This window comes from Gopherus evgoodei, chromosome 22, assembly GCF_007399415.2.
Source record: "Gopherus evgoodei ecotype Sinaloan lineage chromosome 22, rGopEvg1_v1.p, whole genome shotgun sequence".
In the NCBI taxonomy this organism is placed as follows: domain Eukaryota; kingdom Metazoa; phylum Chordata; order Testudines; family Testudinidae; genus Gopherus; species Gopherus evgoodei.
The window spans coordinates 4443873-4470139 of NC_044343.1; the positions used below are offsets into that span (position 1 = coordinate 4443873).

A 26267-nucleotide genomic window follows, 5' to 3' on the forward strand; every position below is an offset into this window, starting at 1 on the left:
ACACAGAATAATCACCTGCCTGGCAGATTTGTCACTTCACCAGATGTAATCGGGGAACATATATATATTTTTTTTAAATCTCATTTTCTGTTTCTTGGAAGCTGAAGCTCCCGGGCAGCAGGCTGATGTCACTGAAGGTTCCTGCTCTGGGTTCTTTCTTTCCTAACCCAGGGGCCTGTTTTGTTTTGCTTGGTTCTCCAGCTGGGTTTTGACTAAAGAACTAGAAAGAATTGTAGGGCAGCAGCATGCAAGGTGGATTTTGAACCCAGTACCCTGCTGGTTCCACGCCCCTTCACGCAGGAATGTTTATTGTCTCTCCAGTTCTCGAATATGTTTATTTCCGCCTCTGCTGCCGTGTGTTCCACTTCATATCCCCTAGCAAGTTTAAAATGCCATTCTAACTCATTAATCCGCACAAGGGGAACTTACCAAGCCTGCCTTATGGGGGGAAACTGAGGGTCAGAAGGGAGAAGTGACTTGCCTGAAGTTGACAAGTCAGTGGTAGGGTTTGGGAGCAGACTGCAGGATTGTCTGTATCAGAGGCCATTCCTCCAGGCCACGTTGCCTTCCATTTCTCCTGTTTAATCCCTTCTGTGCTTTACTGATCAGCACTGAAGAGGGGCAGAGTGCTCTACTCTTCTTATTGTAGCACTCGGTCACAGCCCAGGCCCGCACTGCGCTAGGTGCTGTACAGACACACAACAAAAAGACACTGCCCACAAGAGCTTCCAGTCTAAGCATAACACAAGAGACAACGGATCAGCGGGGGAGTCCAAGGAAAGTCAGGGACTGTCCTGGTGAGCATGACAGGCAGGGGTCTCCGGGCACAAGCAGGGTGGATAAAAATCAGTGATTTGTTCCAAAAAACCAATCCGATTTTTTAATTTTATTTAAATTTTAATTTAATCGTGAGTTTTTCTTTTTAAAAATCAGCCTGCTTAAAAGGAAATCTGAAATTGATACCAAACATGTTAAGGCCTAAACTCAGTACAATTTAGCTGTAAATGTGGAACACGCTTTGCGAAGAGCAGTTTTTGTATCCAAAACATTTGAGGTTATTTTGTTTAATAAAAATAAATTTATATGCGGTTTTGTGGGTTGAATTAAATTCCAGTTACCATCCTAATGCAGCTTGACACAGATCATGAGGAAAAAGTTAACTAGCTAGTAAGAAAACAGTATATCACTTACCATCTTCTAAAAATGTATAATTCAAAGAATCTGAAAATGTTAAGCTAAATAATTGCTTAAACAGACGTATATAGTTATAGTGTAGAGAGCAAATAGATGTACCAAAAAGCTCTACTTAGTTATAAATCAACATGTTTGAATGATTATCTCAACCCAGGAGAATGCACCTTTCTTTAGAAAATAACTGAAGTACAAATGGAAAAGTTGATTCAAATCCATGATTTCAACCAAGACTTTCCACTTGGTGATTTAAATCGCTTGGACTTAAATCAGTCCATCCAGGCACGCACTGGCTAACCGCTGCAGCTGGAGGAGGAGGATTGGGGGTCAGGACTCCTGGGCTCTGTCCCAGCTTGGGGAAGGGGCTGTGTTCCAGTATAGGGTTTCTCAGCCTGTGGGTTGCAAGCCGGAATTGGCTCCCCAGAATGTGTCAAAGGGTGATGTGGGAGGTTGGGGTCCAGGTCCTGGGGAGGGCAAGGCCCTGGGATGGAGGGGAATTGCAGAGCCCACCCTACATTCACCCTGCAGAGGGTCACTGCGGCTCTGGTCCCGCAGGGCTTTCAGCTTTGGCCCAGCCACCGCTCCATCATGATGATGTGGGGTCAGCTGGGCCAAATTTGGTGGAACGGCATTGCAATCCCACGCTCCAGGTTGCAACTCCACCCACACCAATTTGGCCCAGCCGTCCCTCCCCCACCCTCCCTCCCACCATCATGGGTCCTGAGCCCGAAAAGGTTGAGAAAGGCAGTTCTAGGGGTTTGAGAAGCAGACCCAGAGTCAGGACTCCTGGGTTCAGGAGTGCTGAGGGGGCTTGCGCAGCTTATTTCCCCCTGCTCCAATTCTACCGCCACCTGACGCGCAACGTGCTGCGGGTGCGAGAGATCATGCTGCCCCCTAGCGGCTGGTCCACAGGCACGAGATAAGCCCTAATACTAACTGCTGCCAGAGATTCACAGTAAAACCAACTGGTTCAAAACGTTGGGGGTTCTGCTTTTTGACCCTTCCTTCCCCTTTTTGGCACTCAAGAGGGGAGGGGAGAAAGGGCTAAAAAGGAAAAACCAAAACCTGACGCAGTTTCTGTTTTCATTGTAAAAATGCTGAAAGTTTGGGAAAACACACAAACATTTTTCCATTTTTTGAAAGAGGCCACTTCTCAACAACAAAAATGTAATCGAAAAATCCCAACAGGTTCCAGTCGGGAGCCTCCCCAGTGAAAGGACACTGCAGACCAAGCCCTCAGCTGATCTACATCAGCATCGTGCTGTGATAGTCCAGGCCAACGTACACAGACTGAGCACCTGGATAAGTAATCACTGAAATGAGCCCTTCAAAAAATACTACAGCAATCCAAACACCACAGCTCACACTCGTGTCACGGCAGGATCTGAGCCACGACAGTACCATTTTCACTATATACTCTACCTCGTTTTATTCTTTTTATTATATACTTAATATTATGGGTTTTTTTTAACTACAGAACACGGCGGTATTTTTACTATATGCTTAACAACGTGAGATTTTGCCACTGTGTAAGTAAAGTGCTTAAGTACTATTGTGATCTGCACTATAGAAAACCCACAGGTAACAGAGATTATTATTCAGTAGCGATATTAACAGAGAACAGATATTATTATTCATATTACAGTAGTGCACAGTGGCTTAGACGGTGATCAGGAACCATTGTGCCAGGCGCTGCACACACATATAGTACAAAACCCCCAAATCTCTCCCAGAAAGCGATACAATCAAAATAGAATAGACCAACAAAGCTCCTTGAGGCAGGGCCTGTTCTGTCCTGGGTTTGTGCAGCAGCTTGCACAGTGGGGTGCTGTACTGAGGCTTCCAGGTGCTACTGCAATACAGATAATAGTAAAGGAAAGGTCATGTTGTAGATGGGGACCTGACGTCCAGAGAGATGCAGTGACTTGGCCTAGGTCACACAGGGGGTCGAGCAGGGCCAGGGATGTGTGTCACTGGAGCCCTCACTAACCATCTTTCTTGCAATACAAGCATGATCAAAATGACAGTACTAATTCCATAGGTTGTTTTTCCTCCTTGCTACCTATTTCAATGTGCATTAAAAATCTGACAGGGTATTTACTTCTGTAACCTTGCAGAATCATTGACTACAGATGTAGTTCTCTGGTATCTTTTAACAGAGGAGAATTTTTTAATAAGAGAGGTGCATGTGTCCTTGCAGAAATGTTAGGAGCTTCCAACCCACCTCTGTTTTCAGACTGAAAAAATAAAACCCTTGAAGATGACACTGGTCCTGTTTCCACTCTAAACTTTTAATTGTTTTTGCAATACAGGAGTGTCCAATCCACGTACCAAATCACAGCATTCCCCATACCAACCTCATGTGGATTGTGGCCCACTGGACAATGCACTGCCTTGGGCTACAATACAGACAGGTTCAATTCCTGGACTGGGAGATGGGCCCAACGCTCACTGTCCCCGTCTATTAAAGGGGGCCAATGGCACTTTGTGGTGTTTTGATTCCACAAGCCCGTGGCCAGGCAGTGTTCACGTAGCACCTGAACTACAAACAGGTTGCAGACCTGCTGATCTCTACTGGGCACATGTCTGACTGTGAGCCACACCAGGGCCTTACTTGTCAACTCCCGCTACTAGAAAATGGGAGAAAAAATCATCTGCTTGCCATCCCCTCCCTGCGCCTCTGCAGCTCCTGTACTCATGAGAGTTACCTCTCGGTGATGCAGATCCCTCCATCCGCACGGCTTCCAAAGTGCTTTCTAACCACTATTGATCGTACACTTTGCCCACGCGGCAGGGCAGCCTCCTCTGGGGTGGAAAGCAGCCAGAGTTTAAGAGCCTCACCCATGCTTCTCTGTAACCGCAAGGAGAAACTAGCTCGGGAGAATGGGATGGTGTCAAGTGGAATCTGACCGCGAGGCCAGGGTTCACACCCAGCACAAAGTGCCATGGATACTGGTGATGACTATCAAAGTGTCTAGGCAGCATTGGTTCATGCTGCATCCGTGCACCACACACATTAATGCATGTAGAGGCTGGGCTGTTATCCCCATTGTACAGGTGGGGAACTGAGGCAGAGAGAAACTAAGCCCAAGCTATCTGGGATGGAGTTAAGAACTGAGCCCAGCTCCCCTGAATCACAAGCCATTGGGCTGGCCTTCCTCCTCGAGGGACCGGCACCCTAATTTAACAACTCTGAACGATGGCGGCAGCACTGTTGTAGCCACGTTGGTCCCAGGACATTAGAGGGACACGGTGGGGGAGGGAACATCTTTTCTTGGCCCCACCTCTGTTGGTGAGAGGGACATTTGCGCTCCACAGAGCTCTTCCTCGGGTCTGGGAAAGGTAACCAGTGTCACCGCTCAGCTTCGCTCCAATAAGCTGACCAGAGCTGTGCTGATCTAGGCCAGCTGAGAACCTGCCACGCTGACCTCACCAGCCACAATGGCCACGGTCTTCCTTAGACGTCCCCCTGACGCGGTGTGGCTAACAAGGCAGAGCCAGTCATCCATTCTTCCATCTCCCCAGCCTGCCCGGCTGCCTCCCCTTGCCAGCTGGAGTCCCTCCTACACCATCCATCCCTTAAATTATTTTCTCTCTCTCTTTTAAAACACAAGCAAGACTTATGGTCTCAGCTTTGGACACAGCTAATGACTGGCCTAACTGATCTCCAATGAGCGTCTTCTCCCGCCTAGTGATCGATTCTGGAACCGGTTCAAGGCTTTTCAAAAAGTCATTTCTCATTCTTTTCCCCACCCCAGCCCTGTACCCCTCCCTCAATAGAAAGGTTCATTGATCAGGGGCGGGATCCAGGGCCGGCTTTAGGAAGTGCGGGGCCCAATTCAAACAGTTTTGACAGGGCCCTGGTAGGGATGATTTAAAGAAAAAAAAAAAGGAAAAAAACACGTGGGCTTGTACCACCGGGCAGTGCTCCAAGTCTTCAGTGCCACTCCGGCAGTGGGGCCTTCACTCACTCCAAGTCTTCGGCAGCACTGAAGGACCCGCCGCCAAAGTGCTGCCGAAGACCCAGAGTGAATGAAGGACCCGCCACCAAAGTGCAGCCGAAGACCCGGAGCGCTGCCGGGTGAGTAAAAATTTAAAAAGTGCCTCTAGCCAGGGAAGGGATTCTCACTGGGTGCGGGGCCCTCTTAGGCGCGGAGCCCGATTCGGGGGAATTGGTGGAATAGGCCTAAAGCCGGCCCTGGCGGGATCAATACAATAGAAATAATTAAAGGGAGGGTGGCAACTGCGGCAGAAATTTGAACCCAGGGCTGCAACCGCCAGGGGACCCCCCCCGCAGCCTTGCGCTCTGCTGTCCTTGAGCACTGACACTTTGCTGCCTGGGGGCGAGGGGGAAGGCGGGTGGGCAGGCAGGCTGCCAGGTTTGATGCAGCCTTAGGACAGCAAATTCAACAGTACCCAAACTTGGTTAAAATGGGACAATGCAGGATTCCCTCCAGCTTTGGCTGAGTGTTTGCTTTAGTCAAACACAGGTGATTGGGCTCAACACAGGCGTAACGGGGGGAAATCCCCCGGCCCGTGTTAGGCAGGAGGTCAGACTAGACCAGCGAATGGTGCTTTCTGGCCTTGGAAGAGATGAAATTGACCATGAAACTAAAGCCAAGCCTTGCCTGGCTCCTCAACCCTCTTCCCAGGGTGACATCAGCTGGAGGATCTGAAATACCTTGTCTGTAGTATAAAACATACCCCCCTGCTAGCCACCAGCACGGCTCCAGGAAGGAGTACAAGCATGGGCAATGCCCTTCCCTTGCCAACTTCCGTGGTGCCCTTATTACAGATCAGTCTATTGTAAAACGAGCCACATACCATAATGGGCTAGTGGATAAGGTGCTAGTCCTAGCTCTGCTGGGTGACTTGGGGCAAGTCATTTCCCTGCATTGTTCCTCAGTTTCCCCTCCCCGTGCCCTTGACTGTCTTATCTCTTTGGATTGTATGCTCTACGGGTATGTCTACGCTGCAATCAGAGGCGTGACTGCAGCACGTGTGGACACATCCGAGCTAGCTTTGATCTGGGTAGTTCGGGTACCAACAGCAGGGAAGAAGCAGCAGCGCTGGTTGCCTGACTATGTACCCAGGCTCCCTGGCTGGCTTGTGCTGCTTCGGCTCCACTGGTGCTCGTACCCACCCCTCTGACTGCAGTGTAGATGTAACATACCCTTTGGGCAGGGCCTGGCTCTCCCTCTTCGTCTGTGCAGCACCTAACACAACAGGGAGCTGAGCTCAGCTTGGGGCCTCTAGGTGTTCCTGTTATATGAATAAGAAAAATATGATGTGACAGATCCATGTGGCACAAAGAGCACTTGAGTGGCAGGGTTAGGAGGCTTCGTATTACAACATGAGAAATCAATAAGCGGTGAGCAGATACACGGTTTGTTTTACCAATTCCCCAGGCTGGTCTGTGGCTAGAACATCCCCTGTTCAAACCAGCCGCCTGCCGAGAGGTGAGGGGTCTGTTTCATGCATCCTGACCACAGGATCATTCCTCATGGAGCGATCTGCTGCTTTGGTTTCTACCCACCAATGTTCCTCTCCGGAAGCAGCAACTGCTCTCCTCACTCAGCAAGTTCCTAAGGGCTCAGAGGAAATAAAATGCCAGCCACAACTTTGGCTCTTAACTCTCCCTGAAACTCAACTTCCCCCCTCCCCAACTCTTCCAGGGGCTCAAAAAATCATTTCCTTTTCCAGTATCTTCTGCCCAGGTCTGGAACCACTTCACTTGGTGTCAGCAAGCCCTGGTCCCGCTCCCACCGAAAGCCAAGGAGCATTTCTTCCACGGCTTCTGCTGGAGCCGGAGGGGGCCTGACAGCGCTAACGGCCCAGTTACTCCTATGTTTCTTTTGGCAACCCCTGGGCTGGGCATTAGGGCTGGGAGGAGGACGAGAGTAAGGGAAACCACTCCTCTTGTTCCAATTAATTAACGACTCTAATAAATTGGGGGCACAGACAGAGGAGAAGGGGAGTTTTGCTCCTTGCAACGTTGGCCAGTCAGGGCCTGAACGAGCCGCAAAAGCCCATTCACAGGGGCCACGGCTTGCCAAGGCCGGAGGCGAGGCAGACCCTGCTCACAGTCTCTGCCCCACCAGAAGAGAGACGCCAAGGTCTGCATTTGCACTTTCCGCGCTGCTCCCTGGCCCGGGCCATGGCTGGGGGCAGGTCAGCAGGGCCAGGGAGCAGCGCGGAAAGCGCAAACGCAGACCTGCCTTTTTCATTTCTTCCCCTCATGATCCCCCAGCCAAATCTGACCTAATTTGGCATGATCTATCGGGGTCTCCCCTTCACAGGACACAACAGCAGCCGAGCCGCCGTCCCTGCTCCTTTCACTGGGGTTTAAGTCTTTTCGCTTTCTCCATTCACTCAAAGGCTAATCAGATTAAAGACTTTCCAAAAGGTGTGCTCTCGCTTGCTCTGTCTTTGCACTCCCCCATCCCTTGGCAGCCAGAGCTCTTCAGCTTCGAGGTGCAACTTCATCCTTCCTTACCATGTTTGCATCCCCCCTGGCAACAGGGTCCACCATGGAGCATGCCTGGGCTGACCCCATTGGGGGGGAGGGGGGGCAACAGGGTTGAAGGAAAGCAGCACTGACTGCTGGGGGAAGAGGATAGGAAGCTGGTGCTGCTTGGAATGGGCTGATGCCAACCAAGACATTGGGGACGGGCCATGAGTGCCCAGAGGGCATCAGGAAAGTACAGCAAAGGGAGGTAGCGACAATAAGAAAGAAAGAAAGAAAGAAAGAAAGCCAGGCTGCCAGCCCTCTCCTGAAGCCTAGCACTCTCTCTTTGGGGAATACCTCCCCTCTTTTCAGCGATGTTTCACATTTCAAGTCAGGCTAAAGGATCATCTAAGAACAGAAGAAATGTAGTAAAAAGGATTTTTTTTTCCCCCCAAGAGGAGTTTTCGCCAGACAGAAGCGTTCACTCCCCAGCAGCTGCCCTTGACCAAACTGCTCTGAGCTGAATGCTACAGGCTGCTTCCTTAGAAGCAGAAATAGCTGAGGCTGTGACCTTAACCCCGCCAACTTCCTCACGGCTCTGCTCCCCTCGCCAGCTGGGACTCTGGCACCAGCAGCAAATAAATCAACCCACTAGCGTTGGGAGTGGGGGTGGGAGGGGCGAAGCTTCTGTTCTAACAGCTAGACAAGCCAACCCGGTTTCTGGCCTCGGGATTCCAGTGCTGGGGCATGGCGGAATCTAGGCTTTCCTGGGCCAAAGCGAAAAGGGGTCTATTGCTGGGGAGAGACCAGGTTAGCCCCATCCCTCTCTGCCTGCTGGGCTGTCTCGCCCCACTCCCATCTCTCTGTCTCTAGTTCTGTTTCACCTAGAGGTCCCTTCAGCACGACCCAAAAGGCTCAACTTCCAAGGGACTCAGCAGAGAAGCGTTGCACACAGGGTGCCTTTCGCCGCTAAGCAGCTGGCTCGGCTCCAGACCAGGGTACGGGTGATGGCTGCTTGAAAGCCGGGCAGGGCTCAGTGCCAATTCAGTGGCCAGGTCCCCAGGTGAACAGGCGGAGGGGCCTCTTGCTGCCATGGGGAATTTCTGGGGAGAATAACCAGTCAGATAGCAGAAGATCCACACGTCCCCTCTTTGACAGTGCCCACCTCCAAATCAATATTCCCAGGGTCACCCCCCAGTTTATCCCTGGGAACCTCAGGGCTCGTATTTTATCAATGAGGTTTCCATGTAAGGCCAGCTAGGCCTTGCAATTTCCCATTTTTTTTAAAAACAAGACCCTACAGAAGGGAATCTTTAGGGTGGGAATAAAACTGTCTATGGCAAAAAGAGGGACCCGCGGGACGGGACGGATGGACGGAGGAAAGTTGTGCATTAAATTCCACCGTCTCCAAACTTCTCAACTTCTCCCCACCCTACTACTTTAACCGCCCCATGCCCATGTCCCTCCTTACAGCAAATACCCAACACCAAACTTACAAAAATGATTGAAATTCAAAGGGGCCCTACTCAGCACACAAATGCATTCGACACGGGCACTCTCCCCAGCCCAGGATTGTATGCAAAGGCAGTTAGGGGCCAATGAATAATTCATACTTCGCTGTCTTTCAGAATTATACTGTGGAAAAATAAATCTGAGACTATATATTAGAAAACAAAAGAAAAGAATGGAGTTGGGGGGAAGGGGGTGTCAGGAAGGGTTGGGGGGGTCCGATCTCTCCCCCCTTTGCCCCATTGGCCAGACTGCTGCCAAAGGATGAAAGAGTTCCAGCTTGTGAGACTTTTTTTCTTCCCTTGAACAATCTGATATTCAGGTCTGTGCGGAAACCACCTTAAATCCTTCCTGTGCTTTGTTCTGGTCGCCTTTTCACTGAAGTCTTAAGGAGGTGGCGTGGGGGGACAAGGGAGGCAGGCGGGGAGGAGAAGGAGATCTTTAAGGGGGTCCCTTTGAAGAAACCCACTCATCCATTTGGCTGGTTGAGTTCAAGGAGCTGGTGCGCTCAGGCAGCCCAGGGGAGGAGGAAACGTCTGTCAAAGCCACCATGCCCTGCAGGGTGCATGTATGCCGTTACCCCAGCCCCCCCCCGCTCCCCCCGAGTCCCAGGTTAGGGAGGGGTGTGTCTGTCTGAGCCGTCCATCAGTCCTATAAGCCTCATGTCAATGGACAAGCCGTGGCTGGGCAGAGTGGCAATGGCCGGACGCTGACCGTGCTGGTTCCACCTCAAGACAGGATGGGCGTCTGGTCTTTGGAGGGGGCTGGGTGCTGAAATCTGGACTGGAACCTGGCTCCGGATTTTGCTGACAGCCCCTTGGCTCCGCAATGGACGAAAGCAAACCCAGAGGCTGATCCCTGTGTATTTGGGGAAGGATCTGGAATCCAGATCTGCATTCCTGTGCTCGGGCTCTGCTCCCCCCGCCACACCTGATACACTACCCCCCACACACCCACAAGGCAACTCCTACCTCACCCACCACAGACAGGCCGGGGCCCCTCCACCTAAGCCCCTGGGGCCCCACTGGCCGAGCTCCTCAGCTAGCTGAGCCCCTTCCAGCTCTCAGTGTGCAAGGACCTGCAGGACACACCTCCTCCCTGTGCAGGGCCTTCACTGGCCACGTCAACGACCCCGTCCCACTCCTCATGACCCCCCTTGCCCCTAAAGAAACTGCAGAGGCCACCAGAGCAAACCCAAGCCTGCTTCCTTCAGGGTTTGGGTATTTATAAAGGTCCTCTGCCTTTATATACTGCCCCTTCTGGGTTCTCAAAGTGCTCTGCAAAGCTGGATCAGTACCATTATCCCCTCCCCACCCACCCCCGGCACAGATGGGGAAACTAGCACAAAGCCAACTGGTGACTGGCCCGAGGTCACTCAGCGAGTCAGCAGTAGAGCCAGGAAGAGACTCCAGATTTTATTATTATCGGTTATTTATAGCCTACTAGCTCCGAGATCAGGATCACGCTGTGCTGGGTGCTGCACAGCCACTTAGTGAGAGCCAGGCCCTGCCTTTGACACAAAATAGACCAGCTGGACTAAGTAGGACGGGGGAGGAAGAGATAAGCCCATTTTACAGCTGGGGAAGTCAGGTGTGGACAGATTAAAATCCAGCCCTTCAGAGAAACTCGCCTTCATTTTGGTGCCTAAAGGACAGCTGAGCAATTGAAACCCTGGCACTAAGTGACTAGCTGAAGGTCACCCAGGGAGGCAGTGGCAGAGCCAGGAATCGAACAAGGAGTCCCAGCCCCGTGGCTCACTCATCCAGCCAGCCCCCCTCTCCCCAGTGCTCACCACTGGGCCACGCTGTTCTCCTAACACCAGCCCTGCCCAGCAGCTGCCTCCACGCCAAACGCTGCCACCACAGCTCGCCAGGGCCAAATTCCCCGCAGCTTGCTGGGGCCGCGCACTTAGCGCGCGATTTGCTAACGAGAAGGAAAGGAAGCGGGAGCCTCTTTAATTTGGCTATTTAAAAATGAAGCAATAACACCGGCTTTGAAAGCCCAGAGGGGTCCCAGCGGAGAGACCTCCCTCTCCCCTTCAAAAGGCTGCCTCGGCTTTCTTCCACCCGCTAGCGGCACACAAAGGTGCACGGGCGCTTTCGTCTCTGCGGCGAGACCTTTTAATTGGTTCCAGGCAGAAAGTCACAAATTCTCCCCTTCCCTGTACATTTTTCTGAGGGGCGGTGGGTGTTAAAGAGAGAGAGAGGAACTGCAGCACTAGGCCTGCCGGCGCTGGAGACCGGCTGCTGGTACCAGCCGGCCCGCAGGATGCATGTGGACTCAGCGGGTTCACCTCGCACTGGGGGATGGGAAGAACAGTGACATCTGCTCCCATGGCACGACCCCAACGATAGAGAGATGGGGGGGGCATGGGTGACCCCCAAGAGAAGGTGCAGGAGGGATCGGGCTCTCACAAGCATCTCATGTGGGTAGGCCTTTGGCTTCCACACCAGGGGGAACCTGAGTCACACCTGTCCCCTCCCTGTCCTCAATGGCTCTAGGGTTAATGTTCTCTCTAGACAGGGTCTATCCCTGTCTCACTCTGACCCAGAGAGGCCTGTAAGGGACAACACACTAACACTCAGCTACACAGGGCAGACATGCCCCTCCTGCTCTAGTCATGCGTCGATCCCAAAGCATTTTGCTGAGGAGGGTACCCGTTTAGTGGATGGGCAAACTGAGGCACACGGGGGATCAGGAATGCAGTCACTTGAGGTTATACAGCGAGCGTGGGCCAGTGGCAAAGTCAGGAATTGAACCCAAGAGTCCTAATCCCCAAATCCGTTCCGCCTTGGTCGACCCTGACAGTCTGTTAATCATTTCACTGGAAGTCCCCTTAAAAGAGCAGCCCACCATGGAGGGAGCAGAGGGGGTCAGCAGCGATGGGTTTAGTTACGCCACTTGGCAGATCTAGCTAGAAGTTTAAAAGGCCCATTCCACCCTGCCCTTCCCATAGGACTGCCCCAGTTCTCACTGTCCCCCTGAGCTAATTACACGTTCCGGGGAGGGAGCTCCCCCCCACCCCAGCGCTGACAGGTGTCCACAGAGCTAGGTGTGCTAACGCTGCAACCAGGGACCAAACTAGCAGCCACCTGGAGGCCCCTGAATCCCGCTACAGCAGTTGGAGGGCTGGGGCATTTGCTTGTGCGTGTGCACGTGTGTTCTCAAGTGTGTATCTGTACGTGTCTGCTTGTGAGTATATGCACGTGTGTGTGTGCAGCAGAGCCGCCGAGAGCAGATTCAGGCCTCGGTGAAAAACATTTTTCGGGCCCCCCAGCAAGGGCGAACCGGCTAAACAGGGCTGACGAAGCTGGGGAAGCCGAGTCCCGGGCCCCCTTCCTGACTGCCGAGCCCCGGTAATTTGTACCAGCTTCTCCCCCCTGCCCCCCGTCGGCCCTCTGTGCAAGTGTGTGTTCATGCGTGTGCACACGTAGGTGTTGCAGGCGAGGGGAAATGGGGACTCGAGCCGTCTAGCCGCAGAACGCCACTGCTCGGGAGGGGGCTCTAGCCGCACTTCTGGAGCCTGGCACACAGTTTGTGGCTGACTCCCTTGCCAGCCCTGCTACGGCAATGTCCCCTTGCCTGGTAACATGTGGCGAGCGGACGGCCCATTCCCAGCGGCATCACTTCGGCGCCCAGCCGATAAGACACCGCTCCCCCCGCCCAGACGCCACAGCCCTCGAGTCCCATCACTTTCCTTTCACGGAAGGGGGAGCTGGGAAAACACACCCATTCCTGAGCAGGAATGCCACGCCCCCCCCCCCTAATGCCACTCAGCCAGGCGCCTCCAAACGCCATCTGCTGCAGGGTTTTTCCAGCGAGCCTCAAGGTCAGTTTCACCGAAGCTGAGAAGAAACAGGAGCGATGCCCCTTCCGGCCGGAAGGGCAGCCGGGCACTTGAGCGGGGAGCAGGGCTTTGAGACGGGTCGGGGGGGGCTCAGCATGGTTAGAGAGCAGGGCTCTGGGCTGGCTGACCAGGCGAGGGTACCACTTTTGGTGTGACCCTATGGTCCACAGGACCAATGGAGTCCCACCCGCTGGCTGATGGGTCCCCATTGTATGCCATTAAGGGGAGACCCCCAACCCAGATGCCTCCATCAGACAGCACAGGAGGGACATGGGGGACGTGGCGATTCCATTATAAAATGTCTTTCTGGCCCATAGAGGAAGGGGACGTGGTTCCTCACCCCCCTCCCCCAGCCCAGCACCTGAGGTTTCCCCACACAGGGAGCCAGCAATTGGATCCACATGTTTTCTCCATTAACTAGGAAACTGCTCCCCCCTCCCCCCCACGGGGGAACGGTTAAACGGCCACCACTCAACCCCCTTCGATCAGCCTTGATCGGAACCAGATGCCACCTGATCGGTCCCCTCAGAGCCATACGGAGCCAGACAACGGGGAATGGGAGGGGGAGATGATAGGGGCCACAGCCAGTCGCAGGGCAGTTGGAGAACCTGTCGCTGGGGGTGATGGGGGTGGGAGGAACACCCCTGACCCCCTTGGGAAGGGGGGGCACAGCACATCTGCAGCGATTTACCACCCCCCAGTGGCCAGTGGCAGAGAGGCACGTCGCAGCTTTGTCTGACTCCGACCCATCTTCCATCACCGCTGCAGCTGGGGCGAAGGAGGGGCTGGAGCTGCCCCTCGGAGACGGCCACAAATGCAGCTGGGCGATCAGAGGCCTTAGGGCCTGTGCCAGAACCACCCTTCCTGCCGGCCACCGACGCCTTCCGGGGTGCCCCAGGCCAGCTACAGATGTGCTCAGCCCCGATGCGTCCCCTTCACAGCCTCCCCCACAAAGGCATGCGTGTTCCTGCAGCAGGGCCCTCTGCCAAGGAGCTCTCTGGCCTCGGGGCACCTGGCGTTCTGCAGGCCTGACGGGCTGATACAGCAGCGCGGGGTTATTCTTCACCCGCCAACATGGAACAGTGAGAAACTAACAGCCCGAACAACAGCCAGGACGCCCAGCCTCAGGGCCTTCCAGAAAAGGAAGTCTCAGGGCGGCTGATTGCTCTCCTGGCAGGGTGCACCCATGAGATGAGCTGGCGGGTTCCCCTTTAGCATCCAAGGACCCCAACCTTCTTCACCAGCCCTCGCTGGTTCCCACGGCTGGCTCACAGGGGAGGGGAGCATCAGCAGGCCCCTTTGGAAAGAGCCAGAAAACCAAGGCACGGAGCCGTTCTCCAGCAGGAGAAAGTAGCAGAACTAGGGACAGAACCCAGGAGTCCTGACTCCCAGTCCCCCCAGCCCTGCTCTCACCACTACACCGCACTCCCTCTTATTGGAGCTGGCAACAGAATTCAGGAGTCCTGACTCCCAGCCCCTCTCCCGCCAGCTCTAGCCACTTCACCTCTCACTGTTCCTTCAGATTCTTCTTTTGCCCCAGCAGCGCTGCGGTGACAAAGCCCAAGAGCCGCGTGGCTGGAGAACCCCCTCCCCTCCCAGCGGTGGGGCACACAGGCCCTGGCAAGGCAGGAGCAGGGGGTGATGTAGGTTTCCACTGCTGGGCACGGAGGCTCAAGAACCTCCCAACTAAACTGCCTGCTTTTGCCGGCTAAATGAAGCCAGACGAGCCGAGGGATCCGCTTGGCGGCTGCACGTCGGTCTGTGATGGCAGCCCTGCCCTGCTGCCCATGGAGCTCCCCTCCGGAGAACCAGCCGCCGGGAACCGGGCAGAACCCCAAGTGCCATGACACAGGCCTGGGGCAGGGAGCAGGGCTGGGCAGGGCACATGCTGGCAGCGCTGTGAGGTCAGGAAAGGGATTGCTGGAACCAAGGGGCTTTCCCTAATGACTGTAACCCTGGGTGCTGCAGATTGGCCTGAGATCTAAGATCCGGCTCCCAGATTCTCCACAGCCTCAGACCCCACCACCCCTGTCTGCAATTTTAGGGCCCTCCCTGCTCCCGGATCTGAGTCCAGCAAATGAGGAAGCCGTCACCTTTGCAGATGGGACGCGGCGTCTCATAGCCACACAGCCGCATCTTCCTACCCCCCCACCCCTCCTGCCCTCCACACAGAAACACCAAACCCTGGAAACACCCCACTTGGAAGGGAGATTATCCCCTTGCCCCTCTCAGCCCCTCAGGGCTGCAACGTCCGGCTCCTGGGAAAGCCAAGCGGTGGAGCAACGGGTGGAGTAAGACAGGCAGATCAAACTAGCCCGAGGAGCAGGCAACTCCGTCTCAGGATGCTACCCCATTAAAGGAGGCTTGACAGGTCTCTGAAGTCCCCGGACCAGCGTGAGAGCCCCCCCCCCCCCGACCCTGGCAGAGCCGTAGGGCAGGTTAAAGTCCACAGGGACCAGTTGCAGGGAAAGGCCAAAAGCCAGGAGGGGGGTGGTGGCAAGACAGTCCTTCCGGCCTGGGAACGTGCACCAGGTTCCAGGGCTGGTGTGCTCCCTCCCCCAAAGAGGTCACTGTGCCGGCTGAGGCGGGCGGGGAGCAGGGGGCTTTCCCGTCTCCGAATACTAAAGGTCAAGTTCCCAGCAGGCCTAAGGACGAACAGCTCCACTGATGGCAGTGGTTCTGCTGCAGCCCACTGGCCCCAGAGGCGGATCGGTGCACCTTGGGGAGAGCTACCCCGGGAGCAATGACATCGCTGCCTCACGGGAGGTCACATGACACCACACACACACACACACACACACACACACGCACACACACACACACACACACACACACACACACACACACAGAAGAGCAGGGGAGGTTGGCAAGCAGCTGGACCAATAACAGCCTGCAGCTCTCCAGCCCCAACCCGAGCACCACAGCCCAGCCTACCCCGGCTCTCTGCTGTGCCCCAGGGCAGGGTCCTTCCCACAGCTGACACAGCTCCTCCCTCGTGGGTTGGGGTGCAGCCTGTCCCGCTCTGCTGGGACTCTATGATCAGCTAGATCTTCCCCATCCCTAACGGCTCCGAACCTCCTCAGGGAGGCGGGGGACGCGGCAGGCTCTGTCGGACCCTGGAAAGAGGCAAGGCCAGTGGATTCAGCTGCAGCTGATGCCCAAGCACTCATGCAGCTAACTCCTAACCCGGGGCTAACAATGCAAATTCCCCTGTCTCCCCAGCCTGGCCCCTGGGAGACGCAAGGACCATGGTGGTGACTTCAGAAGGAATTGTCCAGGACCCCGTTAGGAACAATGCAGACACAATACTGTACTGGGCTGGGGGCACGAACTATGTAGGTATAAGTGCAGTAATGACTAGTTCTCGGGCCACATTGTAAATCGGCGCAGCTCCACGGGAGTCACAGACTGTCACCGGAGTCAATGGGGCTATGTCCAGTTACCCCGGGTGGGGATCTGTCCCCTTCACTCCTGTCCTTCTGTCTCACCTCACCCTGCTTCTCTGTACCTCATGTGCTTGGCCTCCCACTCCTTCAGCCCTCCCTTCCATCCCCTCTCTCTCAGGCTAGAGACAGTCAGCTGGAGTCTTCCCTCCAGTAAATCCTACGTAGGACCCTGTCTGCAAGGAGCTGGCCAAGGCCCCACTCCCAGGTCCTGGCATCACATCAGGGCCATGGCTTCTTCTGGCCGGCAGGGAGGAGGTGGGGGGAGGCAAGTTATTTGTTTGCCTTTCTCTGTCACCTTCCTCACTCACCTTTTCTGCCTCCCTGATTTCTCCCTCCAACAATCCCCTGGCCACTTTGCAATGTAAATTTCGATTAACCCGCCTAGCAGGCAGCCCAGCCGCATGGCTTGCACCGACCAGCTGTTCCACTTCATTTGCTGTTCAGATCTGCACACACTTCACTTCCAGAAACCTGCGCTGCAAAGGGAGGGAGCAGTGGCGGGGCTGAGGACAGAGCGATCTGCCAGCCACCTAACCCCAAGACACCCCGGCTTTCCTCTCTCAGCTCCTCAACCTAGAAGCAGCCTCTCACTCTTAAACACTCACCCCGGCTCTGTGCGGCTGAATCTGGCCGAGTGATACAGGTTCCATCTGTCCCCACCAGTGTTTGAAAACAGTTGTTTGCTTGGAAGGCCTAGTTTCAGCAGCTTCCATTCCAGCCCTCCAAAACCTGTGCCACCAGCAGGCCAGTCCCTCCCAGTGCAGACAGATGCTTCTCTAGGGCACGCTGGCTGGAGGCAGGATCTACAAATCACTGCGGAAAGGGATCTGGAGGTCATAGTGGACCACAAGCTAAATATGAGTCAACAATGTAAAACTTTTGCAAAATAAGCGAACATCATTCTGGGATGTATTAGCAGGAATGTTGTAAGCAAGACACGAGAAGTAATTCTGCTCTACTCCGCTCTGATTAGGCCTCCACTGGAGTATTGTGTCCAGTTCTGGGGGCCACATTTCAGGAAGGATGTGGACAAATTGGAGAAAGTCCAGAGAAGAGCAAAAGAAATGAATAAAAGTCTAGAAAACATGACCTGTGAGGACTGATTGAAAAAATTGGATTTGTTCAGTCCGGAGAAGAGAAGACTGAGAGGGGACATGATAACAGTTTTCAAGTATGTAAAAGGTTGTTACAAGGAGGAGGAAGAAAAATTGTTCTTAACCTCTGAAGACAGGACAAGAAGCAATGGGCTTAAATTGCAACAAAGGCAGTTGATGTTGGACATTAGGAAAAAGTTCCTAACTGTCAGAGCGGTTAAGCAGTGGAATAAATTGCCCAGGGAGATTGTGGAATCTCCATCATTGGGGATTTTTAAGAGCAGGTTGGACAAACATCTGTCAGGGATGGTCTAATACTTAGTCCTGCCATGAGCGTAGGGGACTGGACTAGATGACCTCTCGAGGTCCCTTCCAGTTCTATGATTCTATGCCCTTGGCCAGGTCACTTCCCCCTCTGTAAAAAAGACGGTTACTCACCTTTGTAACTGTTGTTCTTCGAGATGTGTTGCTCATATCCATTCCAGTTAGGTGTACGCGCCGCGCGTGCACATTCGTCGGAAAACTTTTACCCTAGCAACTCAGTGGGCCGGCAGGTCGCCCCCTAGAGTGGCGCCACCATGGCGCTCCATATATACTCCTGCCGGCCCACCCGCTCCTCAGTTCCTTCTTGCCGGCTACTCCGACAGTGGGGAAGGAGGGCGGGTGCGGAATGGATATGAGCAACACATCTCGAAGAACAACAGTTACAAAGGTGAGTAACCGTCTTTTCTTCTTCGAGTGATTGCTCATATCCATTCCAGTTAGGTGAATCCCAAGCCTTACAAAGGCGGTGGGGTCGGAGTGAAATGTGGCAGAATAAAACTGCCGAGCCAGAGGCTACAGCCTCTCTTGAACCAGGGCATACTGCGAAGCAAAGGTAAGGACCGAGGACCAATGGAGCTTCGCGACAGGTCTCGTGGGTAGAAACACGAGCCAGCAAGGCGGCAGATGAAGCCTGAGCCCTGGTAGAATGCACGGTGATGTGGCTTGGGGAAATATGAGCCAAATCATAACAAGTGGGGATGTCCGCCATCACCCAAGATGAGATCCTCTGAGAGGAAAACAAGCAAGCCCTCCCTTTGGCCCGCTACCGGGGCAGAGCTGGGGCACCTTAGGAAATGATTCTGTCAGCACAACATAATGCGAGCACTCCACAGATGTCCAAGGAGTGCAACGGTTATGCCCATTGCGTTGAGCTGTGGGTAACATGAAAGGCCAAAACACCTTAGGGAGGAAAGCCGGGTGCGGTCATAACTGCACCTTGTCTTTGTGGAACCTTCGTAAGAGCTCTGATCTCAGAGACCCGTCTGGCCAAGACTAGGTTGAGGCCCCAGGGCGGGGCTGGGCGGCGCACCCGAGGGTGCAAGCGCTCCAAGCCCTTGAGGGACCTCGAACCCATAGTGGGACACTGAACGTCCATCTTAGCCTGCTGGAAGGTAGGGATGGCTGCTGAGAGTATCCTCAGCGATGATACCGCCAGATCCTGCCGCTGAAGGCCAGAGGCAGGCCAAATAGAGGGGATCGAGACCTCAGCAGGAGCAAGATCGAGCGTACTGCAGCTGTAAAGGAAACGCTTCCACCTGGCTCGGTACGTTGACCAGGCGGAAGGCTGCCTGTCACCCCGACTCAGGTACGTGAGGCGAAGAGGCTGCAGGTCCAAGTGACGAAGCCTGTCATTGCCCTGAGTGATGAGGTCTGGGCTGACAGGCCGAGCAACGTGGTATGTCAGTGCGTAACGAACCAGTGGGAACAGCGGGAAGGCATAATGCAGTTGGCCGTTCCACGGCATCAGGAATGCGTCCAAGATCGATTCCGAGGAGAGACCTTGGAAGGAGCAGAACACCTGGCATTTCCTGCACTCGCGGTGAGCGAACAGGTCTGTGTGAGGAACCATTTCCACTTCCGGAAAGCGGGACGCCTCACATGGGGCAGAGTGATGACTCGTAAGACAGGAAAGACCTGCTGAGTCAAAGAGATAAGACGTTCTGAACGCCTGGGAGAAAGGACGTCGCCAGCTCCATCGAGTGGGCCATGCAAAAGACCCGGAAATGGATGGCCTCCTGACAAAAAAAGGGGGGAGGACTATGTCCCCCCTGAATGCTTATGAAGCACCTGGCCATTGTGTTGGCTGTAAACACCGAGATACAACGGCCTCGCAGCTGCCGCTGGAACCCCTGGCATGCCAGGCGGACTACTCTCATTTTTGGGGCATTAATGAGGAATGCCAGCTCCCTAGAAGACCGAAGGCCTTAAGCTCGGAGGTGACCATGAGCACTCGAGCAGAGAGATGATGCGTCCGCCGTCAGGGGCAGTGAGGGCTGGGGCGGATGAAACCGCATCCTGTCCACACCAAGGAGGGAGTTAGCCACCACTCTAGGGAGCCTAAGGCGTTCGAGGGAACGGTGACTACCATGACCATTGGCTCCCTGTCCAAGCGGTACGCCGAGGTGGGCCGGACTTGGAGAGGACGGAGGCGGAGCTTGGCGCTTTTGGTTACAAACTTGCGGGCAACCATGGACCCAGGAGACTGAGACAAGAACGAGCTGAGGTCGTTGGGAAAGCCTTCAGATCTCAGATGATTGATGCCATCGCCTAAAACCGCAGTTGCGATAAGCAGGCTCCGGCTAGGTAGGAGACCAAGATAGCCCCTAGGAAGCCCAACCTCTGCGTGGGAACCAGAGCGGATTGCTCTATAGTAATCATCAGGCCTTGATCTGTGAATAAGACCGTGACGATGCCCACGGGCTGAGTGGTTTGTGTGTCAGAGTCTCCTCGGATAAGCGAATCGTCCCAATACGGAAAAACGCATATCCGACATAGCTACGGTAGGCGGCGACTATGGCCGTAAACCGGGAGTATTCACCGCTGGCTATAAAGCGGAGGCATCTCCCATGCGGAGGGAAGATGGCATTGCGAAAGTACGCGTCCTTCCTATCCAGGGCGGCATAGTAGCCCCCCGGAGGCAAGGATGGAATAATGGTTCCCAGGGATACCATGCAGAACTTCAACCTTATCCCAAACCGGTTGAGTCCATGCAGGACCAGGGAGGTCTGAGACCTGTGGTCGAGTGGGGGACTAGGGCATAACGGGAGTAAAACCCCTAGCCCCTTTCGTCCGCTGAAGGGGGACAGGGCTGGAGCAATTTAAAGGTGGTACCTATGCTCCATCGTGCGCAGGACCCAGCGATCTAAAAGTAACTGGGGCCATGCCAGGAGAAAGCGGGATCAGGATCCCGTCCTGCGACTGGTACACCGCCCTCCGGCGAACCTTGGAAGGTCCGTCTTTGGTCCCAGTGGTAATTGCGAGGGACCTTGACTTTGGCTTTTTAGGGGGCCTGACGTTTGTCTGCGACCACCTTGGCCTTGCCGTTTTCCAGAGTTCTGCCTCTGGCTAGGCACAGAGTATGGCGGCTGGGGCCATAAAGGCCTGCGTTTGGTCGCAGGCGTATACATGCTGAGATGCATTAGGACCCTATTGTCCAGCAGGCTTCGCAGTCTGGGGCTGTCTCTGCCGCGAAGATGCCTTTACCAACAAAGGGTAAATTCTTTCCCCCGTCCTCCAAGACGGCAGCGAACTCTAGGTGGGAGGTTCGAGGGAGAAACTCCTCCACCCAGGTGCTATAATTATCGCAGCTAAGCAAGGCTTGTTGCTTTGCTACCCAGAGGTGCAGGGCCCCTGCAGAGTACACCTTGCATTCGCCAAGGCTCTTTCTGCTTCGGGGCTGGCGCCCGCTGGCCATGATATCAGGATCGTGGTCCTGAGCATAAAATCCGCGCATATGGGGTGACACGGATGCGTGTCCGGACGGCCATGGAGGTACTAAAAGAGGGCACGGGCCGAGTCTCTGACTCACTCGGACCTTGCCCAACTCGGCACCGGGGACCGGCATCGGGAGGCGTATCGGTACCTGGAACGAGATCCAGACCCGCAACCAGAACGGTGTCGGGAGGTCGACCGAGATCTCGAGGCTCGGAGAAGAGCTACAGGAGTCAAGGTACCTGCCCCGGTGCCAGATGTCGGAACGGTGCCGATAGCGGGTCGGCGAACGGGATACCGACCGGTGCAGTGAATGTGACCAGTACCAAGGAAAACAGTACCGGAACTGCCAGTGGTGTCCGGCGTGCCGACAGGACTTGGAGCGTCTGCGGGACCGTGATCATGGACGGTGCCGCTCTGCTGTACTGACAGGGGACAGTCCCTTGAAGAGACTGTATTACCCGTACCGGCGGTGCCCGGGTCAGGCAGCACTGACTCCGTCATGGCACTGAGAGCCCTCGCCGTTGGTAACATCTCCGGCGCGCAGGGAACAGCAGGCTCAACCACAGTGCGTACTGGGGAGCTGTCAGGCACCGGATTCGACGGCCCTCGTGGGGCCGGGATCCATGGTACCGAGGTCATCAGAGCTTCGGTAGGTGCCGGTGCCGGGAGAACCGAGTTAGATAAGCCGTCTGGCTGGGGTGCCGTCAGCACTGAAGCAGCGGGAGTAATACGCTCAACCACGGCGCGTGCCGGGGAGCCGTCGGGCACCGGATTCGATAGCCCTTGTGGGACTGGAATCGACGGTGCCGATGGAAGCAGCCGGAACAGGAGCTCAACCACGGCGCGTGCCTGGGAGCCGTCAGGCACCGGATTCTACGGCCCTTGCGGGACCGGGATCGACGGTGCCGACGTCATCGGTGCCGCAGCAGGTGTCGGTGCCGGGCGATCCGACTTAGACTAGCCCTCTGGCCGCGGTGCCGTTGGCACGGAAGCAGCCGGAGAATTAGCTCGACCACGGCGCGTGCCGGGGAGCCGTCAGGCACCGGATACTACGGCCCTTGCGGGACCGGGATCGACGGTGCCGACGTCATCGGTGCCGCAGCAGGTGTCGGTGCCGGGCGATCCGACGTAGACGAGCTCTCTGGCTGCGGTGCCGTTGGCACGGAAGCAGCCGGAGCAATACGCTCAACCACGGCGCGTGCCGGGGAGCCGTCAGGCACCGGATTCTACGGCCCGTGTGGGACCGGGATCGACGGTGCCGACGCCATCGGTGCCGCAGCAGGTATCGGTGCCGGGCGATCCGACGTAGACGAGCCCTCTGGCTGCGGTGCCGTTGGCACGGAAGCAGCCGGAGCAATACGCTCAACCACGGCGCGTGCCGGGGAGCCGTCAGGCACCGGATTCTACGGCCCGTGTGGGACCGGGATCGACGGTGCCGACGCCATCGGTGCCGCAGCAGGTGTCGGTGCCGGGCGATCCGACGTAGACGAGCCCTCTGGCTGCGGTGCCGCTGGCACGGAAGCAGCAGGAGCAATACGCTCAACCACGGCGCGTGCCGGGGAGCCGTCAGGCACCGGATTCCACGGCCCTTGTGGGACCGGGATCGACGGTGACGACGTCATCGGTGCCGTAGCAGGCGTCAGCGCCGGGCGATCCGACTAGACGAGCTCTCTGGCTGCGGTGCCGCTGGCACGGAAGCAGCAGGAGCAATACGCTCAACCACGGCGTGTGCCGGGGAGCCGTCAGGCACCGGATTCTACGGCCCTTATGGGACCGGGATCGACGGTGACGACGTCATCGGTGCCGTGGTAGGTGTCAGCGCCGGGCGATCCGACTAGACGAGCTCTCTGGCTGCGGTGCCGCTGGCACGGAAGCAGCAGGAGCAATACGCTCAACCACGGCGCGTGCCGGGGAGCCGTCAGGCACCGGATTCTACAGCCCTCGTGGGACCGGGATCGACGGTGCCGACGTCGTCGGTGCCGGGCGAGCCATCTTAGACGAGCTGTCTAGCTGTGGTGCAGCTGGCACAGAAGCAGCAGGAGCAGTAAGCTCTACCACGGCGCGAGCCGGGGAGCTGCCAGGCACCGGATTCCCTGGTCCTGGGGGACTGGAATCGACGGAGCCGAAGTCATCGGTGCCTCTGCAGGCCGGATAACGCAACTGAGGCGAGCTCTCTGGCTGCGATGCAGGTGGCACGGAAGTAGCGGGAGCAGGGGGCTCAACCACGGCGCGTGCCGGGGAGCCGCCAGGCACCAGCAGGAATCGTAGACTCTCTCGACCTCGGAAGAAGGGAACGGTGCCGAGTCGACATCGGTGCCGGCGACGGTCGGTGCCGAAAGGCCTTGGTGGTACCGGCGGGGTCCGGTGCCGAGGAGGCGCTTCTGCCCGCCGCTTGAACATCGCTCCGCGCCCAAGGTGGAGGGGCAAGTGAAAGTCCCGCACCTTTTTGTTCTCGGCTTAAAAGCCTTGCAAATGGGGCACTTATCTGTCAAGTGTGATTCCCTGAGGCACTTCAAACAGGAGTCATGTAGATCTCTCTTCGGCCGCGGCTTCTGGTAAGCCGGGCCCCTTTTGAAAACCCGGTGAGCCATGCATGGCTCCGGCACTGGGCTCATGGAAGGGGCTACTTCCTGAACCCCGCTAACTAAACTAACCATGTTAGCAAAGAAAACATGTATAACCATACAAATATATATATAAAAGTGTTATAACTGCATAATTATATACGAGAAAACGAGTAGCTAGGGAAGTGGAGGTCAGCTAAGCCGCGCTCCACTGTTCCAACGACCGACACGGGCGGTAAGAAGGAACTGAGGAGCGGGTGGGCCGGCAGGAGTATATATGGAGCGCCATGGTGGCGCCACTCTAGGGGGCGACCTGCCGGCCCACTGAGTTGCTAGGGTAAAAGTTTTCCGACGAATGTGCACGCGCGGCGCGTACACCTAACTGGAATGGATATGAGCAATCACTCGAAGAAGAATCAGAGATTATTCCCACCCCACAGGGTCCTGCAAGGGTTAATTCATGCACGCTAAGATCCTCCAGCAGAAGGGTAAAGTACTGTTGTTCCTCATTTCGTGGCACTGACTGCTGAGTCTGAGACCCAGAAACAGTGACTCTGGCCCCAGCACAGAACCATTCCTGGGGTTCTGGTCCTTTCACTGCAGCCCAGAGATATAACTGAGTCCTGATGGCCCCATCTCCTGGAGAAAGGACCCAGCTGAGGCCTGGGGAGGGTTGTCCCCACTGAAAGGCTCGCAGCGTTCCTGGTGGAGTTGTCTGCAGGTCTTCCAGCCTGCAAAGTGGGCCCAGCTCCTCCAGAGAACATCTGCCCCAACGAGGGGAGATAAGAGACCCCGATGACGGCTCTCCAGCCCTGCACTCCCATGCTGCACTCACACCAAGGTAGCTGCCTCCAGCCCATGGGAAAACCTGCAAACTCCCTGGAACGCTCCAAGGAGGGGTTCCCCAGTGCAGCCAGTCCAGGCACCTCCAGGAAACCTGCCTGGAGTCCAATCATCACTGGAGCTGTGGGTTTGTGGGTATTTGGGCTGGCTCAGTGGATGGCTCCATTCCAGGTCTGAGACCCCGTGTTTCCACCAGCCACAGGGCCAACATCAACCTGGAATACTCAGCGGGTTGGGCGCAGTTAGTCTGAGTAAGTGTGGGTGGCAGCCAAGCCAGAACTCGACGGGCCGCTCCATTCCCTGGGCCCCGCGCTCCCTGTGGTCATTCGCGCCAGGGCCAAGCCAGTTCAGATCGCTGCTGAATCAGAAATAACAATGTGCCCCGGCTTTGCCCTGATGCCACTAGCCGCACAAGAGGCAAGGTAAGTAAGAATCCGCCCCATGGGCCACGAGCAGCTAAGAGAACTTACCCACTGCCCTGTTGTGGCTCCAACCTCAGATCACATCCTAACTAAAAGGAGCAGAGCCAAGGGGTTTGCAACCGCAAGGTCACAGCTTCCTCTTTGAGTCAATCTGCTCCAGGGACCTGTTCTCTCAGCATCTCATCTCTTATTTCTCTGAAGTCCGTGGGACTCGCACATGCTGAATATACAATGGGGAGTGGCAGCATGGAACCGAGAATCTCCCCCTGCTCCCGTGACTGAGTTCTCAGGGCAAACAGCATAAATAAAGGGTCAGACCCCATGGCCCAGCGCCAGGGAAAGGACCCTCAACTTCACCTGGGGCTGCCCTTCCAGCTTACCCTGAAGCCTGCCAAGTCGCTAACCAGCCGAGACTGAAAAGCGCTCAGCACCCAACGGCTCCCCAGTTTCTCAGTTGGGGGGAACAGGGAGATTCGCCATTGTTCTGAATGAAAGTTGCTGAGTGCTCAGCACTTGGGGAAACCTGGCGGCGTCATTCAGGGGCCCAAGCAGGAGCTGAACTCTTCTGCAACCTGGCCATCTAACCTCGGGCTGGCCTGAGCACGGACTGACACAAACCCACCACGCCGGACGCCTCCCAGGGAAAATCTAGTTACGACCACTGGAGCTGGGGATCCTTGTGATCTCTGCAAACATCCCTGGGAGTGACTTTAAACTGCTCCTCCAGCTTTTTCCCCACGTCAGGGGTGTACCATCAAGCCCCCCCAGGATCCCAGGGCCTCTCATTGCCAGTTTTATTTATACTCAGGATTTTCCATGGATGGCTTCTGTCTTAGCCCCCGCCACCAAAGGACTGTGCCGGCTGAATATGGCCGAGTGATACAGGTTCCATCCATCCTCCACAGTGTTTCGAACCAGGCATTTGCTTGGAACACCAAGTTTCACCAGCTTCCATTCCAGCCCTCCGAAACCCATGCCACCGGCAGGCCAGTCCCTCCCAGTGCAGATAGCTGCTGCTCTAGAGCACGCTGGCTGGAGGCAGGATCTACAAATCATGGTCAAAGCTGACAGCAAACAGCAAAGCCCGGTGCTGCAGTCTTGATGATCAAATACGAGCCAGTGGTTTCAGACCCTCAGTTCCACG

The 26267-nt window shown here is 55.6% G+C and overlaps 1 protein-coding gene across 1 annotated transcript in view; it reads right to left on the reverse strand.

Annotated features, from left to right (window-relative positions):
• Nucleotides 1–26267, reverse strand: part of EFNA2 (ephrin A2) — a 150307-nt gene that overhangs the window by 92169 nt on the left and 31871 nt on the right. The gene's annotated exons all lie outside the window — the stretch shown is intronic.